Source organism: Phyllostomus hastatus, unplaced genomic scaffold (genome assembly GCF_019186645.2).
Source record: "Phyllostomus hastatus isolate PE091 unplaced genomic scaffold, TTU_PhHast_1.1 phas_contig_86, whole genome shotgun sequence".
In the NCBI taxonomy this organism is placed as follows: Eukaryota; Metazoa; Chordata; class Mammalia; order Chiroptera; family Phyllostomidae; genus Phyllostomus; species Phyllostomus hastatus.
In genome coordinates, this window is record NW_025333977.1 from 41,666,293 (window position 1) to 41,685,708 (window position 19,416).

A 19,416-nucleotide genomic window follows, 5' to 3' on the forward strand; every position below is an offset into this window, starting at 1 on the left:
GCTCCATTGCAGGGTGTGAAGCTGGGGTGTCATCCGAGACCCGTCTAGAGCATCTGTAGCAGGGTGTCCAACCCACGGGCCACATGTGGCCCAGGCTGTTTATGAATTTGGCCCAACACAACATCAAAAGTTTACTTAAAACCTTTTTTTTTGCTCATCAGTTATTGTTAGTGTTTATGTGTTTAATGTGTGGCCCAAGACAACTCTTCTTCTTCCAGTGTGGCCCACCGAAGGTTGGACACTCCTGACGGGATGTGGGTGGGCGGGCAGAGTATGGCACTGAAGCACTGAGCTGCCAGACCCAAGGATGGCAATCGGGTAGGAGGAGTGGCCCTCAGGTGTCTGCGGCTCTGAAGAAGAGCTGGAGCGCTTGGCTTTGCTGTGGGTGGGGAGGGAGCTGGTGAGTCAGCCAACCTCATTTGTATAGTTGTTGATGATTAACTCAGAGAAATCATCTAGGCAGCATTTCCTGAAGGCCCTAGATCATCTTCTCTCCAGTTACACCACTTGGAGGACTGCCTATTCTTTAAGGAGCAGGAATATTACTCAGTACACACAGCTGATGACATCTGGCTTCGACAAGACAGAGGTCACAGTGCTTCCAGAATTAGGTCACACCTTTGGAATTTATAGTCATATTACCTGCCATTCCCACAACCATTATGCTGTGTGCTCTTAGGTTTAAGGGCCTAATGATTCATTCTGTTCTTTTTATTGTCTGAAGTGATTAAGAAACACAGGCCTTTCAGATAGAGTTCAAAATAATGACTTTACTCCTGGTACAGCTGAACCAGGATTGCAGGCTGGGCCTGTGTGCCCAAATGGTCTTCCTCACACCTTTCTTCCCAGAATTTTAGCTTCTACCCATCCCATCCCAGGCTTACCTGCTGGACAGTTGTGTTGGGAACCGCCCTGACTGGTATCAGAGGCTGAAACCCCCGCCTAGGCTAAAGCTAAGGGAACGCCCTTGGAACTGTAAGCCAGCAAGGAGGCAAAAGCTTGTCTTCCTGGCAGGAATGCTGCTTCTGCTGCTTTATTCATAACTGAACCCCCAAAAAGCTTGGTCGGGTTAGCCAAAGACGGGTAAGATTCCCCACGGGGGAACGACCTAAGCCAGGCACGATCACTTTTGGGAGGCCCCCCAAAAGAAGGACTTGGGGGGCTGCAGCAAAAGGGGGTGATGGACCCTCACTCCTCGGCTTTGACAAAGTCTGAGTTCTCATCGTCTGGGAGAAAATCTCCTTATCTCTTGGTTACCTAGTTCCCTTGCTCCACCTAAGCCTAAAACAATGACAGGGTGGTGCAGCTCGGTACTGAGAAGTGCGGATTCCCCAGGGTGATCAGGCCTAAGAAAGAATATGTAAATTACTGTGAAACCTTCTTTGTTTAGAATGCTCTCAGTTGAATGAGAAGGGTCTTAGGAGGAAGTTAGTTTGTTCCTCAGTCTTACAGCTCTTTGACCCCAACTCAATAGACCGGCAGAGTTCTTTGTTTTCTATAGTTCCTTACTTCCCCCTAATGAGTACTGTACTTTGCCCGAATTATTATGCAAAATGAGCCTAATAAAAGCAGGTATGGACGGTAAATCAGCGCGCTCCCCACTAGGGGGGGTGGCCATTCTGTCCCTACTTCCCCACAGAAACTAGTCTGTCTCTGTGCATGTGGTGTTTTTTCTTGCGTGTTTATCATCGAGCCATCCACAGCGTTCCGTGGTCACTGCTGGCCGGTGACCCACGCGCAACACAGTTGCCTCTGGGTTGCTTACCATATGGAAGAGGGGGAGAGCTCTTGTGTTCTGAAGACAAGTTACTGCTAAAGAAGGAAGGGGCAAGCCATGTGAGGGCAATGACCTTGAATGACCTTATTCAGTAAACCAATGGTTCTCAAAGTTTGGTCCCCAGATGAGCACTATCAGTGTTACCTTAAAGATTGTTAGAAATGCAGCCCTGGTTGGTGTGGCTCAATGGATGGAGCGCTGGCCTGTGAACCCAAGGGTCGCCGGTTCTATTCCCCACCAGGGCACATGCCTGGCTTACAGCCAGGTCCTTAGTAGGGGATGTGCAAGAGGCAACCACACATTGCAGTTTCTCTCCCTTTCTTTCTCCCTTCCTTCCCTTCTCTCTAAAAATAAATAAATAAATAATCTTTTTTTTTTTTAAGAGAGGGAAGTGGGGGGAGAGAGAGAGAGAGAGAGAGAGAGAGGGAGAGAAACATCAATGTGTAGTTGCTGGGGGCCGTGGCTTGCAACCTGGGCATGTGCCCTGACTGGGAATCGAACCTGCGATGCTTTGGTTCGCAGCCCACGCTCAATCCACTGAGCTACACCAGCCAGGATAAATTAATAATCTTTTTTAAAAAAGAATAAAAACTTGTTAGAAGTGCAGGTTTGTGGTCTTCACTGCAGACCTAGAAGGCCATGTTTTAACAAGCCCTCTCTGTGATTCTGTTGCCGTTAAAGGGTAAGGATCACTGCAGTACAGGAATGAGGTTCAGTGGACCCAAGACACTTATCCTCTTCCCGGTGAGATGAATCAGTTCCTCTCCTTTGGGGGAGAGAAAGAAAGGAGTGTAGAGAGAGGCCAGAAGTGCCACTGTCACAATGGGCCTCAGAGAAACAGAAAGCTGGGAGAATGGGCTTCCCTCGACAGCTAGCTTTGCCCTCCCTGGAGAACTGTAGTCTGAGGACCAGCAAGTGCAAACAGAAGGACTTTCTTCAGATGCCCTTTCTCTCATCTGCAATGTTTCCTGCCTTTTCTGTGAAGTATAAACTTGAGAAGAAGGAATGATGAAGGAATAAAGACAGGCAGAGACAGGAAAAACATTCAAGGACAGAGAAAAAGTAATGAAGTCATTATTGTATTTCTTCCAACATCATCCTTTACAATTGATCATTTATTTTGTGTTGTACTTATTAAAAATGTAGCCTCCAATTTACTTTTCTAGTTGGGACCCAACTAACTGCTGGCTGTGTGACTGTGACAGTGTCATCAGCCATTGGCGTGGACTCAGCCACACCGATGTTCGCATCCCATTTGTGTCCATTCATTTTCACGTGGTTGAACCCTGTGTTGTTTGGGGACATGGTCGTTTGTGTCCTTCGTATTTACTTGACAGAGGAGACTGTTTCAACTTGCTCTGTAACCTGGAGCATGTTAGGTCTCACTTTCCGCAGTGTTCCAATTAGAATGGAGGCCTGGTTAGTCACTGAAATACTTGGTGATTGTTGTCTCAGCAGTCCATACAGTTGGCATTTAATGTCCTAAGGTGAAAATAGAGATACATTTCCCAAATGCTTGTGTTTGGGAAAAATGTCCTTTTTGCTCTAGCCAACCCTTTTAGAGGTATGGTATAAAATTTTGCCTTCTGGGGGATATGTAACCTCAAAGAGATAGGGATGTTGTGGTTCCCTTCATTTACCTTCCATACTACGGTGTCTTGTAAACATACTCAATACCATGCAGTCTAGAGTGGAAGCTTGTTTCTATTAAATATTTAATCTTTTCAGATACTCTGTAGGAATGAAAAATACTACAGAATTCAAACTACTTCTGCTTATGAATATTTTGCTCTGACTTCATCCAAAAATGGAATTATAGTGGTGTTAATAATCACAGTAACTGACTAGTTACTCTCTTTCAAGAACTGCTGAATCTGTAATAACAACCCTATGGGTAGGTAGGTCTTGTCATTCCCTTTATTACAGATGAGAAAAACTGAGGTGCAGAGAACTTAAGTGACTTGCCCAAAACACTCCATTGTTAAGAGACAGCAGGAGAATCAAATCCATGTCTGTTTATATCAGAACTATACCCTTAACTATTTAGTCTGTTCTGTGGGCTACCTGTTAGGCTAACTTCTGACAAGAATTGCATTTTGGGCCTTGGTCGGAATAAGAGAGGTCTCAGGTGGTTGTGGGAGAAGTGGGGAATGCTTTCATCAGTGTTGGTCATTCATTAGGGGACAAAATTTTGTTCCTAATTAGATTCCTGGGCCTTACCCTAAAACTTCTGAATGACAATCCTTGGGGATGAGGCCCAGAAATCTGCATTTAAAATAAGCTCCACAGGGTGAGTTTATGACTACTAATGAGAACCATTGCACCTAATTGCAGTGGCATTTAATGGGTAACATTTAATGTCAATTGTAGCAATCTCTGGGCTCTTGTCTGTAAGGTGGATTAAGACAGGGAAGGCATCCCTGCTCATTACTATTGGGAGAATCTTGAATATTTTAATTTTTGTAAATTTTAAGCTGCTAAACAGAATATCTGACTAACTGCCAATTTGTGTGTATCGGGGAAAATTTAAGGAGAGCTGTAAAGCCAATGTCGGTCCCTCCTCCCCCTCTGCTTCTCTCAAATGATGGCTTTTCTCCCTTGTGGGCACTGTGAGGCCAAGGTGATAAGAGCATCCTGTTCTGAATAAAACTGTTTGAGCCTATCTTAGTTTTCTATTGATCCCATGACAAAACGCCACAAATTTAGTGACTGAAAAAGCACCTTTGTTATCTGACAGTTCCATAGGTCAGAAGTCCAGCAGGTGCTCACGTGCACACCTGCTCACTAGGCTGAAATCAAGCTGCTGGCTGGGCTGCATTCCTCTCTGCAAGCTCAGGGTAGGATCTCTTTCATGGCTCATTGGGGTTGTTGGCAGAATTCAGTGTCTTGAGGTGGTCCGCCTGAGATCACTGCTTTATTACTGGATGTAGACTGGAGGCCATTCCCAGCCTCTGGAGTCCACCTGCATTTCTTGGCTCGTGGCCTCGTTCCTGTGTCTTCACAGTCAGCACACCTTGGATCTCTCCTCCTCCTCGTTTTATTTCATCTCAGCGAGCAGGGAAAGGTCCTTTGCTCTTTGACCCCCTGTGATTAGATTGGGCCTGTCTAGATGTCCTAAAATAAGCTGCCCATTCCAAGGTCCTTACCCTTAATCACATCTGCAAAGTCCCTTTTGCCATGTAAGGTAACATATTCATGGGTTCTAGGGACTAGGGTTTGGGGCATATCTGGGGGGAACTGTCCTGCCTGCCACGGATACATCGTCTGCCTTTGTCGACGGATAAGACAGCGGTGGTTAATGGTGCAGGCGGGGCTCCTGGCACTAGTGTTGGCGTCTATGAGGAGAGGTTGTCCAAGGGAAATTACAAAGCACGGCAGGCATGTTTCCAAAAAGTGCCTTAACGATACGAGAAACACTTAATAAAGTTACCTAAAACTGCACAGGGTGGGCAAAGGTAGGTCTACGGTTATGAGAATATGAACGACAGTTTATTCTTGCATTATTATTTGTTGATTACTGTATTATTTTCCATATGAACAATTGTGAACCTACTTTGGCCCCACCCTCTGTGTATTCACACACATGTGCACAGAAGAGAGACATCACATACAGGCACCTGTTGTTTGTGGATGGTGTGCTTAAGATCAATTTAAATTTTCTTATTTTCTAAATGTTTTCACTTTATATATTACTTTTTAAAACATCAGAAAATAACCACACTGGATCCGTTTTCTAAAAGGTTGCATTGGGTACATAATAGACTTTTCCTACAAAGTGAAGTTGTTGAGGGAAATCCCACCTGGTGACTTCATGCTTTAGTTGGAGGGCAGCCGAATTACACACCACAGCAGCAGGGTTGCAAACATCCATCAATGGTCTTCCTTGAAATAATGGAATTTTTGATGCAAGAAACATAAATGCTGTCTTCATCCAGCTATCTATCCACATAGGAATCCCAAAGACAACATCATTTGTACCCTGCAAATATACTGGGAGCCTCTGTTGCCTCAGGCCCAGTGAAGAGAGCCTGCGTGTTGCAGAGGTAGCCTGGGCTGCACGACTTGGACAGAATGTTTCCTTGTATTGGTGTGGAATTTGTCTCTTGGTATTTCTGCTTTAATAATCCCAGTTCTACCATTCTGTGGTCACATAGAGCAACAGTAAGCCTTTTTTAATACAGGCGCCTTTTTAATATTAAATGCATGTGTGTGTACTTCTAATAATTACTGAGGTAAAATTTAGGTATAATAGACGGTACCCATTTAAATTGGACTATTCAGTAATTTCTGATAGATTATTAACCCACAATATCATCACCACAATCCAGATGCAAAACATTTTTGTCACCCCCAAAGTCTCTTCACGTCCCTCTGCTGTCCATTCCTCCTTGCAGCCCTTGCTCCTTTCTCTCACGATGCATTAGTTTGCATCTTCTAGAATTTCATGTCAATGGAACTATACAGTATGTACTTTCATTTTTAGACTGGCTTATAACATACAAACCTTTAACTTTTTCTTTCACTTTGTGATGCAGTTCTGTAACAGCCATTCTTTACTTTCATGAGGCCATAATACATGGTGTTTTAGACTTCCTCTTCTGAGAATTAACCATTCAGTGAAAATAGATGATAGATTGTACAAGTGAACTTGTTCTCACCTCACTTAAAGAGTAGAGTGGGACTCTACCCCTCGAGCGCTTCCTCACTTTCACACTATATAATTCTATATAATGTTTCCAGTTACCATTCAAAGGTAATTTTGTACATTTGCTTGAAATTAGTCCAATGACTGTGAAAAAATCAGTAGGGTATAGTTTTTTTTTAATGTTTAACACAGTTTTTAATTCTTTATAGGAATCTCAATGTGTACTTAATTGCTAAATGGTTTTTCACATGGTGAAAACCAAATTGCCATTTCAAAATTAAAATGACAAAGGAATATTTATAAAAGTGTAAGACCTCCTAGGGCAGTCCCATTTCATAGGAAGAAGACCTGATTTAGTAGAATTTAAAAGGTAATGCGAATATCCTGATGTGTTTTAGACACAGCCCTAATCCAGCAGGAATGTTGACAGCATCTACACTTTACCTCTTTTTTTTATACTTTCTAGCCACACCCGCATTGTGAGTTGGCCTTTCTACTTGAGACCAAGTTCCTTTAAGATTAAAATCTGTAGTAGTAGGCAGAGCACTTCAGTGTGGAGTTGCTTGTTTTCTTTGGTCAAACACTGAATTTGGCAGAGGATTATTTGAGAATACGCAGTTTGTAGAGCCTGCTTTTACATCTTCTGGGTTTGTTTCCTTGGACCTTCAAGTCTCAGGTGATAAGACCAACCGAAGCAGGTATGCAGTTTTTCCTTCTGTTCATAGCAGTGAGCTAGCCTCGGGCTCTAGAGCTGCATTTTTAGTGATTGTTAGATTGAGAGAAACATCTTCTTGGACATTTTGTTTGTTTGTTTGTTTGTTGTCTAGGGCATTTCTTGCTTTTTGGATTGGACTTTGCCTAATCAATGCAAATAGTATCCATGGTGTAAGGGTCACATAATTTTTAATTCTGTCTTAGTTTTTCTGTTTTAAAAACTACTTCCTTAAGCAATACTTGTTAGGTAAAAAAAGGATAGTTTTGGTTTATTCAGTGTTGGATTAAAATTTTTAAATTTATAATTTTTGATTTGGCTTTAATTTTCCTTTTGGGGATCTGTGTAAAGACCTAGGAAATGCTGAAGTGACTGAGTAGTGCCCTTTCGGTGCAGTCTGGGGTGTGTCTGTGTTACTGCTGCAAAGCCTGATCCTTTCAGTCAGATGAAACGGCTCTTCCAGTCTATGGTGTAATCATGGATAAGCTGAACAACTCTTTTTTTCCAAAGGAATCCACCGATACATAAAACAAATGGCAGTGGAATATTGCCAGTCCAAGGGATGTGGGAAGATTATATGCCAGTATCTGAAGTCTGAAGACAATATCTAAATTGAAATAAATTGTCTGTCTTTACTTTGCTCTTCTACGTTTTTGAGTACCAAAATGTACTTGGAGGTAGTGCTCTTGTTTCACTGTTTTATTGAAGACTTTCATAAACAGTTTCCTTATAAGTAGTGCACAGATAAGCATGTTCCCTTTCACTTTGAGCACTTTTAATGGTTTTCGAAGTTGACCGAGAACCATACATCTTCACCCTGGGAGCTGCAGCGTTCTTACTTTAGCTCTTTTCTTAGTAAAGCAGAAAACGAGCAGTTCCCAGCCCATGTGTAAAGGTGAGACGGTCTTAAATGATGCATGTCGAGGAAACCTGGTTACTGATACTGCTGGCAATTTGCATCGGTCTTAGTGCCAAAGAATTAAATACTCCTGAGTTTTCTTAAAAGAGGCCAGCTTTTTAAAAGTTAAGTATGTTCCCTTTTGCAGTGTGACCTGAGCTCTCAAACCTAAGTAGAAAGTTAGGACTTAACCTACGCAGGTTTGTGAAGCAGTCAACCATTTAAATTTATTTATATAGTGGCTGTGAGGCTCTTAGAGACACAGTTAACTCTGGAATGTGAATGCCATGGACAAATTTCACATAGTTCTTTTAAAAAAACAACAACACACACCCTTTATGACTTTCTTAGGAACCAGCGTTCCCTTCTCTGTATTATGTCTGGAATCCAACAGAGGCTGTGCCTTGTGCCAGTCCTTTCGTAATGAACCAGCCAAAATGCTAAATTGTGTTCTTGCAGAGGAGTGGGATAGCATTCCTTTATGCTCCCTAGTTTAGATCAGCTTACTAGCCAACAAGCATGATATTTGATTACCCTTATTATGTTACTTTGCATAGCTACAAATGTTACTAATGGTGTGGCCTTTTCTAGCCATTCAAAAAGCCCATGTTCATGCAGACTGAGTCAGTTCTGTAAAAGACCCTGTTGCTGAGGCCCCAGCACTAAGAGCCTGTGGAGGAAAGAGCGGCCCCGGGGGTTCCCTGTGCACTGGAAGCATCTTGAACTCCTTGCTTTTTCTTCTAAGTGCTGACTTTGATCTCTAATGCTCAGTGTATCTGGCTTGAATTGCTTTTAGAATTCTAAAGGTTTATTGACCTTTCTGACTGCATCCTTCTATTGGAATTGAGGTTTTTAGGGTTCCTTCAATCTCTTTTCTTCCAACAGTTTCCAACCCAGTTCTCAGTCTTGCAGGGTAGAAGCAATGCTTTCTTTTAACCAGCAAAAATGTGCTGTTAGTTAGGTGGATTTTATAATATCTTTAATATCTCATGGGACAGTGTATACACAGGGCAATGTCAATGATGGTATAAAGCTGTAATTTGATAGTCTTGGTAATTTTGAATTGTATGTCCAACTTGTGGTCACATTTACCCCTATTTTATCTTCTAATTGTAGCTGCTGAAGACTCACACTAGGCTCTGCCGTTTTCTTATGCTTGCAATATACTTTCAGTACCCTGTTTCTTGCAGGCATCTTTTAAAGCTGCTTGGCTGTTTGGTGAAGATAGGCTTGATATCAGCTAGATTATACAACCCTCTAATGTACTCCACCAGGTATACACGTGAGCTTCAGGATGTCAAGTCCGGGAAGTGACCAAATGAGTGACAGTCCACTATGCAGCCTCTGGTTTGTGGCATGTCCTCTCCTCTCCTGGAGTATCACTTGAACTGTTTGTGACGTGGGATCCTTTGTCAAAGGACTAAGTTAGGATGCTAGTGAAAATACATATGTCAGCTACTTATAGATTTAGTTTCATTCCCTAATATTTCCTACTAGTTACTTCTGTACTCAGGGGGAAACCATTGTTGGTGACTGTGTTGTCTTCTGAGTACATGAGGTATGGCCTCAAAGACGTGACCTCAATTTCCTCATCTGTAATAAAGGGGATCGGACTAGATGACTTTTAAGGTTTTTATCTGGATTTTTACCCCGTTTAGTTGTGGGGTTTTTTTAAATCTACACCTGAGGACATATTTTCATGGCTTTTAGAGAAAGAGGAAGGGAGAGAGGGAATTATTGATGTGAGAGAAAAACAATTGATCTGGTGTCTCCCCTATGCGTCTGGACCTGAGATCCCGCCCCCAGCCCAGGTAGGGGTGTGCCCTGATTGTGAGCTGAACCTGCAGCCTTTTGGTTACAGGACAATGCTCCAACCATCTGAGCCACCAGGCCAGGGCTGTTGCTTAGCTTTACATCAGCAATTCTTGATGGTTAACTGATTACTTTCCACTGAAAAAGTTGAAGATTGATGTTGAGAACATGGTCTCCAAGAAATTATTTTTAAATGTTTTCCTCCCAAGGGAACTTTTGGAAAACCTGGGGCCGGAGTTCATAACCTGAAGCCTGTAGACCTCTGGAAGGTCCATGGAGGCTTGAGGGTTGGGTGTGCATCCACAAACTCCCTGAAATCACATGTAAAATTCAGATCTGGTGCATTTTTCTGGGTGGACAGCTTGTAGCTTTTTATCAACAAGGCTAAACATTGAAAGACTTTTATAATCAATGCCACACTGGAAGTATAGGTATTTCAAATATAACCTATTTATCTAAATTTGTTTGCTTTCTAACCTGATTTTCATATTTGTATGTTTTCATCTCTACAGCATTTATTATGAAAGTCAGTATTATTAGTAATGCTTAATAGTATACCCTTGAAAACCCCATGCTTTATTCCTATTGGCTTATGTATTCATGACATTATCTTGCTTATGAACGATAATTCCTATTGAATGTAATAAGTAAATAAATAACATTTTACTTATTAAAAAAGGAAGAATTTGGGGTTAGATTTGAGAAAGTGAAAAACCTTGTGGAAAATTGTTTTGTAAACCTCAATCATCTAATTTCACTATCTACATAAAAAAGGCTCAGGTCTCTTCCTTAAATATCTTGCGGAAAGATGATTCCTTGGTTGCCTTGACAACCTATTTCATGTCTTCATTGCTCTTGTACATTCAAGAGTCAGTGTGATTTATGGAAAAGAACATGGAACACTAGAACTCAGGTACACTGAAAATAGTACCAGCTTTGGTATTCACCAGTGGATGACCTAGGCTTTGTAGGTTAACTAACCTCTTGAAGTCTGTTTCTTCTTATGTAAACTGGGAATAAAATAATATGAGGAAATATAATGCTATTATAATGTACAATATGTATTTTTCTTTTTTTTATCCCTCACCTGAGGATATAATTTTTTTCATTGATTTTAGAGAGGGGAAGGGAGGGAGGAGAGACAGAGAAAGAAAAACATGGATGTGAGAGAGAATCATCTATCAATTGCCTCCCATTTGCGCATTGGCCAGGGATGGAACCCACAACCTAGATACCTGCTGAACTGGGACTGAACCTGCAACCTTTTGGTGTATGGGAGTGACACTCCAACCCATGGAGCCACCTGGCCAGGGCTATATTTTCAGTTCTGCTGAGCTCATTGAATTGACGTGAGAGTCAAATGTGGTAAAATAGGTGAAGTGCTTTATAAGTTAGAAAGCATGTAAGTGTAGAACTTACTTCCCTTGGAGAGTGGCATGGGTTCCTTGCAATAGCACGGTGGTCTTCCTTAGTCTTTGGTTTTGGGCCACCAAGAAAAATCAGTTTCAAACTTATTTTTTATTTTTTGTTTCCCCAAACCTCAGGTCATTATTGTTAACCAAGAATAAAATCTCTGGTGAATTTGCCTTGATACACTTACATGAACTGAATAGACAGACTTAAAGGAAAAAACTATTACATTGAAACATACACAAAACTTGGTATCAGCCAGTTAATATTATTTTAAGATTCTGAAATTAACTAAAGCAACATTTTCTAAATTGTTGCAAAAGTCGGTCAGGTTCAGATTTACTCTAAAGCTGAATGATTAAACACCGAAGTGGCGGGTGCAGAGTGCCCTCTGGGCCTGACCCTGCTGTGGAAACATGGGCCCTGACACTGTGGTCGGAGTTTTGTGGCTCCAGTGCTTACTGGCTGTGTGGTATCCGCACATTGCTGCTTAACCTTCGTGAGCTGGAGTTTCTTTATCAGCGACTATAGATTCAACCACTACAATTAGGGGTTGTTTCAGGAATTAAAAATAATTTGTGTAAAGTGCTTGGCCCATTGGATTCACATCAACTGTATGTAAATTGTTAGATTCACAAACTGTTAGTTTCATGTTTGTGCATTTCTGTGTCCAGGAGGGCTGGCTGTGTTAGCCCCTGTTAATTATTTAGCCCTTCATTCCAGGTGCTTTTTATTTAAGCCTAAAAACAAATTCCGACACACATAAGTCTTCCTTTTATTCCCAGATTGAAATGTTAATTTAGGGAAGTTACAGTGGAACCTTGGTTCTTGAACTTAGCTTGTTCTAGAAAACTGTGAATCTCCTTTGTTGCCTGAGAGACACATGACTGGTCATACAGGTGTCAGCACGAAAGGGTGGTTGGGTAGAGAATCCAGACCGGAGTTTTGTTAGACCACAGAGACATTTCTTCCATGAAGAATGTGGTCAAGAACTGAACTGTTCGAGAAGCAAGTCATTCAAGAACCGAGGTGTGATTGTACTACATAATTTGCTTTAAAAATTAACTTTCTGCTATATCTTCTTAAAACCAAAAGAAAAGGATAGTTAAGTAAAATGCATTATGGAAAGAAGGCCCATTGTATGCCGTTGCAGAATGTGCCCTGATGTAGTTTATTTTGTTTAAACTTTTTATCGTAGTTTTAATTACAAAATAATGAAACATGAAAAAGTAGTGAGAATATAATGGATACTCATATTTTCTTTTGCATAGACTTAAGAAGTGTCAGCACTTTGCTGTTTACTTTATATATCAACTCTCCATTTTCTGTCAGAAATGAAACACTGGAGATATGGTTGAAGGCCTTCCCCCATTGTAATCCCCTCCCTGGCCAGCGGTCCTGATGTTGGCACACGTTACTTGTTCTTCCCACCCATATGCCTGTATTTTCCATTAACAGTTCCATCAGTGACATAGAGAGTGATTTTAATGCTTAAATTTTTATGGATGATATCTACTATATATTGTTGTCATTTAACATATATTTCTAAGATTTTCTCATGTCAGTACGGGTATCTACCTCATTTTAACTGTTGTGGAAAGTTTCACTAAATGAATATTATAATTATCTAGTCTTTTGATAATGGACATTCAGATTGTTTACAAGTTTTTGATACTGTAACAGTCCTGTGCTTTTTACCTGTATTGGAATACAGGTGAGTATGTGAACCACAGAGTACATGCTGGTATTTTCTTTCTCTCTCTCTCTCTTTCTTTCTTTCTTTCTTTCTTTCTTTCTTATTGTATTTTCCATATGAACAACTGTAATCCTACTTTTACTTACTCCTGTGCTTGTATAGGAGTTTCTCTGGGATAAATTCCCAGAAGTGGAATTGAGAGTCATAGAATATGCGTGTCTTCACCTCTTACAGATACCCACTTTGGAGAGCAATGTGGCAACAAGACCTTCTGATTTCTTATATACTCTCCAGCAGTTTTCATCATTTTTGTATGTTTTCAGCTCTCTCCAGGATTTATTGTGAAAATTGGTGGTATTATTAATATCATGTACCATTTAGCTCACTTACAGCAACCTGCTGTGTTTAAGATGTTAGGTCATTGTCTTCATTTGCCTTTTCCATGCTATGTAGCTATTAAGATGATGTTTAAAATCTGTGGCATATCCCCACTTAAAAAATCACACATGTGGAGCAGAGGAGGGCGGGTAGATGGCGAGGCTGTGTAGCTGCACCTTTGCGCTGCTTCTCTACCTTTCTTGCCCCTTCCCCAGCCCTGGGGCATCTACAGGATAGTCCACCTGTGCCCTGTAAAGCATCCCCAGTGAGGTCTTAGAAAAGGAGCCAGCAGGAGGGCAAGAAAGGAGAAGGGAAGGAGAAAGAAAGAATTCTCAAAGTGTGAGAGAAACATCAGTTGCCCACAGCTGGGGACCTGGCCTGCAGCCCAGGCACATGCCCTGACTGGGAATCAAGGTAGCAATCTTTCCATATGTAGGCCGGAGGTCAACCCACTGGTCCACACCACCCAGAGCCTAAATATTAACACTAGTGATAGTGCACCCTTTAGTGCTAACAGCTGAGTTCTTACAAGGTCCCATGGGCCATACTATGGGCTTCACATGTCAGTCTCAGTAAGTCTTCGTAGCAACACTGTGCACAGCTATTGACCTCATTCCTATTTTAAAAACAAGTAAACTGAGATTTGTGAGGTTGCTTGACAAGAGGTAACTAGAAATGTTTCGCTTCCTCACACAACCAAAAGAAGGATAACAACGAATTAAAAAGCAATAAACAACCAGAACTGCCAGAAAATCAGACTTCATGGAACTCCAACAACCAAGGAGTTAAAGAAACATACATCTAGACAGGTAGGAGGGGCAGAGACAGGCAGCCCAGGGGAGAGGACCTGTGGCAAGATGGCAGACCTCATGGGTGAGGTGGGGCTGGCTGACCAGCTGACCAGGAAACTAAAGACTCAAAACCTCTAGCTCTAAAATACTGTGGGGGTTGTGAAGGTAGGAGAAACTCCCAGTCTCACAGGAGAGTCCATAGGATAGTGGGGCTAGAGTGGAGTGAACGAGTGTCATTGTTCCCTCTCTGACCTCATGTCCACAGACAGCACCACAAAGCAGCAAAGAGGGTTGCCCTGCCCTGCTGAATACCTAAGGCTCTGCCCCCTTACAACATAACAGATGTGTGGAGACAAAGAAATGTGGCCCAAATGAAAGAATAGATCAAAACTTCAGAAAAAGGTATTCAACAAGGAGATAGACAGCTTATCTGATGCAGAGTTCAAAACACTGGTAATCAGGATGCTCACAGAATTGATTGACCTTGTTTGCAAAATGAAGGAAGAAATGAAGGCTACCCAAAGTGAAATAAAGCAAAATATACAGCGAACCGACAGTGAAGAGAAGGAAACTAACAATTTGGAACAAAGGAAGAAATAAACATCCAACTGGAACAGAATGAAGAAAAAAATTCAGAAAAATGAGGAGAGGCTTAGGAACCTCTGGAAAAACTTTAAGTGTCCCAACATCTGAATCATAGTGGTGCCAGAAGGAGAAGAAGAAGAGCAAGATATTGAAAACTTATTTGAAAAAATAATAAAGGAGAACTTTGCCAATCTGGCAAAGGAAATATACTTCTAGGAAGTGCAGGAAGGCCAGAGAGTCCCAAAGAAATTGAACCCAAGGAGGAATACACCAAAGCACATCATAATTACATTACTCAACATTAAAATTAAGGAGAGGATCCTAGAAGCAGCAAGAGATAAGGAGGCAGTTACCTACAAAGGAGTTCCCATCAGACTGTCAGCTGATTTCTCAAAAGAAACCTTGTAGGCAAGAAGGGGCTGGAAAGAAGTATTCAAAGTTATGAAGGCAAGAACCTACACCCAAGATTACTCTCTCAAGCAAAGCTATCATTTCAGATGGATAGGGCAGATAAAGTGCTTCCCAGATAAGGTAGAGTTAAGTGAATTCACAATTACCAAGCCCTTATTAAAATGAAATTTTAAAGGAACTTATCTAAGAAATAGAAGATAAAAAACTATGAACAGTAAAACAATAACAAACTCATAGCTATCAACAACTGAACCTAAAAACAAAAACTAAGCAAACAACTAGAATAGGAACAGAATCACAGAAATGAAGATCACATGGAGGGTAATCAGTGGGTATAGGGAGGGAGGAAATGGGGGAAGGTACAGGGAACAAGAAGCATAAATGGTAGGTACAAAATAGAGGGGGTGAAGAATAGTATGGGAAATAGAGAAGCCAAAGAACTCATGTGTACAGCCCATGGACATGAACTAAAGGGGGTGGGTACAGGGTGGAGGGGGAGAAAGGGGAGAAAAAAATTGGGACAACTGTAATAGAATTATCAATAAAATATACTTTAAAATCACACATCTCTCTAAGTATATATACGTGAATGTTTGTAAATTGAAATAGTCCAGAAGAGTACCTCCCAAGTATTTCAGTAGTTCTTGATTTTTATGCTGAGCATGAAATACTTTCTAATTTATAAACATAAAAAATTTTAAATGTACAGTTTAAACTTTGGCTTCTGGCTAGATGAATTTACTCTACTGCCTGAAATAACCAAAGACCAAAAGACAAAAAGGGACAAAATATATAAGATGGTTTTCACATTTTAAAAGACTGGAAATCAGGCAACAAAGGACAGTGATCTTTGAGCGTCAGGAAATAAATGAGGTGAGCTCTCCAGCTGCCTCATTTGCAGTCTTGAGAGAGCTTTCTGGCTGCAGCATCTTTATGAAAGCAAGATGCTGCTCTGCCTTCACCCATGGAGGTGACCATGGGCAGAAGGGCTTCAGACTGAGAATGTGGGGAGACAAAGCAGCTAAATTCACAGTACATACTACCTGAAGAAAGAGAACTGCCTAGAGAGAATTCCACAGATCTGCAGAGGGTGTTCCTCAAGTATTCAGCAGAATTCTGATCAGTGCATGTGTGTGAGGAAACTACATGGAGGCTGAGAAAGAACCACCTGAAAGATTTTTAAAAAACCAGTGCTTGGCACTCACACCATCAGCCAGACTAAATGAAAGATAATTTATAGGCTATTGGGTAGAGTACTCAGAGCCATCCTGCAGTAATAGTGGGGAATAATTAGCCCTTCCAGCATGGTTTCTCAGTCACAGCACTCTAGAAATTTGACTGGATAATTCTTTGTTGTAAGGAGATCTCTTGTGCATTGTAGGATATTCTGGCCTCAGTACAGTAGATGCCAGTATGCCTCCTCAGTCGTCATAGCCAGAAATGTCTCTAAACATTGCCAGATGTCCTCCAGGGAGCATATAATCATCTCCTGTTGAGAACCACAGCCGTAGACTAAATTCTGCTCTGGTTCTGCCTAACAAAACTTCAAAGCAAGACCTGAAAGATCAAAGTCTTTCTAAGTAACTTAACTGCATCTTAGAACAAAGATTAAGAATAGCTATAGGGTATTTTTACAGAAATAGGAAAAAAATTCCAAAAATGGGCATATAATGCTAAGGGATACCAAGTAGCTAAAATAGTCTTCCAAGTAGTCAAAACAATCTTGAAAAAAGGACAAAGTTCAAGGTGTCACACTTCTTGATTTCAAAACATAATACAAAGCAACAGTAATCAGGTGGTGTGATACTGACATATGGACCAGTGAAACAGTGGGCAGTAGGCAGTAGCAGGCCTCAGGGTGCCTGAGTTGCTCCTGGCCTGGTATTGGTGGCACCTGGCTTTAGTTCACAGCGTGGCCTCCCCCACTGTCTCTAGGCGCAGCACAGGCAGCTACCAACTGTGGGTCACTTTGTAGCTCCTACCATGTAGGCCCCTGCAAGTCATAGGCAGTAGCCAACTGTGGCCTCCACAGGAGCCCTTTCCAAGAGGCCCAGAAACAACACACACCTGGTTGCCAGCTTCAGACCACAACTGAACACCACCCAATTAGTTCCACAAGTGGCACAACAAATGGTGGTCTAAGGCACCCTGCCCCACTGCGGGGGGAATCCCGCTCCATGGGATCAGCTCCTGCACGGCAGTTTATATGCTGTGCTCATGGCCAGTCCTCACAGCCAGTCAGCCTGAGGGTCAGTCCCACACGCCTGATGTGCCAACAGCAATCAAGGCTCAACTGTTGGGTTGGTCAAAAAATCCGTTCAGTGTTTTATATAAAATGAAAGACACATTTTTCATTTTCAGCAATAACTGTATTGTTTTGGATGTTTTGAGTATGTTGGCTATCTTCTGCTATTGGCTTCCAGTGGAGAGCAGCCAGGGGTGCTGCTAAACATCTTCCAATGCGTGAGACAGGCTCACAGCAAAGAATTATTTGGCCAAAATGTCAATAGTACCAAGAAACTTCGCAAACCACTTTTGACATATTTGATCAGTCACAGGACCATGTCATATACAGCACAAATCTTTTTCGTTTGTGTTCCAGTTGCATTTCCACCTTTCTTGAAATAATAAAGCATGATACACTGAATATGTTGTATATCTTCTTCTATCTTCAGTATTAAAATGGCTGCACAAAAATTCACCAATTTTGATTTTTTTTTTATGCATCCCGACATGACAGCTGTCACAATGCAATCTAACCAAATTGTTTTGAATGCAACTATAGACTCGAATCCAGGACTGCTCGATCCATCATATGGAAAAAACATAATAGACTTTTTCAACAATCCAATAGAATAGGAGGTCACATGCAAACCACACAAAGGACACCCCAGGAGCACCTTGCTCAGGTGATCAGAGAGACTGTGCCACCAGGCCACACAGGTCACCTACTACACAAGGCCACCCTGCCAAGACTGGGAGACATAGCAGATCTACCTAATAAATAGAAGCACACAGAGAGAGACTAAATGAGGAGCTAAAGAAACAAGTCCCATATGAAAGAACAGGAGAAAAGTCCAGAAAAAGAACTAAACAAAATGGAGGCAAGCAGTCACCAGATACAAAGTGCAAACCAGTGGTTACAAGGATGATCCAGAAACTTACCGAGAACTTCAAGGAATCAGAACTTCAAATGAAACAGAAACCATACAAAATGAACCCGTCAGAAATAAAGACTACAATACCTGAAATAAAAAGCACATTAGAAGGAATTTAACAGCAGATTGGATTGAGTAAGAGATTTGAAAGACAAAGTAGAAAACATCCTATCAGAACAGCAAAAAGAAAAATATTTTTTAAAAAATGAGGATAATTTAAGGGGCCTCTGGGACATCAAGTATACCGACATTTACATTATGGGGTTACCAGAAGGAGAAGGGACAGAGCAAGAAATTAATAAAAAAACAGTATGAAGAAATGATGATGGAAAACTTCCCTAACCTAATGAAGGAAATAGACATATAAGTCCAGGAAGTGCAGAGAGTTCTAAACAAGACGAACTCCAAGAAGAATTCAAGACAAATCATAATTAAAATGCCAAAACATTAAAGACAAAATCTTAAAAGCATCAAGAGAAAAGCAGTTAGTTACCTACAAGGAGGTCCTATAAGACACTGTCAGCTAATTTCTCGCCAGAAACTTTGCAGGCCAGAGATTGGCATGACATTTTCAAATGTAATGAAAAGGAAGGACCTGAAACCAAGATTATTTTACCTGTCAAGGCTATCATTCAGAATGGAAGGACAGATGAAGAGCTTCCAAGACAATAAAGAAGCTAAAGGAGTTCATCACCACCAAACCAGTGTTAAAAGAAACTTTTAAGGGTGGGAAGTGGGGATGGCTGGGGTAGGGGGGAATAGTGGAGGGAAAATAGAGACAACTGTACTTGAACAACAATAAAAAAAGTTTAAAAAAGAAATTTTAAAGGGACTTCTCTAAGTAGTAGAAAAATATGAATAATAAGCAATACCTGTGTACCTATCAATAATCACTTTAAATGTAAGTAGATTAAATGCTCTAATTGAAAGACATAAGGTAGCTGAATGGATAATAAAACAAGATCCATTCTTATGCTGTCTACAAGAGACCCACTTTAGATCCAAAGACACACACAGATGGAAAGTAAAGAGATGGAAGAGACATTCCATGCAAATAGAAATGAAAAAAAGCTATGGTCAGAACACTTACACCAGACAAATTAAACTTTAAAACAAAGGCTATATAATAAGAGACAAAGAATG

The 19,416-nt window shown here is 41.2% G+C and overlaps 1 protein-coding gene across 2 annotated transcripts in view; it reads left to right on the forward strand.

Moving 5' to 3' along the window:
• PLS1 (plastin 1) overlaps nt 1–19,416 on the forward strand; it is a 99,088-nt gene that overhangs the window by 18,590 nt on the left and 61,082 nt on the right. Inside the window, exon 1 of one of the 2 annotated variants that reach the window (XM_045851296.1) lies at nt 6,963–7,120. The exons of the other annotated variant lie outside the window; for it this stretch is intronic. The gene's annotated coding sequence lies outside the window, so the exon portion shown is untranslated. Of the gene's footprint in view, nt 1–6,962; nt 7,121–19,416 lie in introns of those variants that run through there. 2 annotated transcript variants of the gene reach the window in all.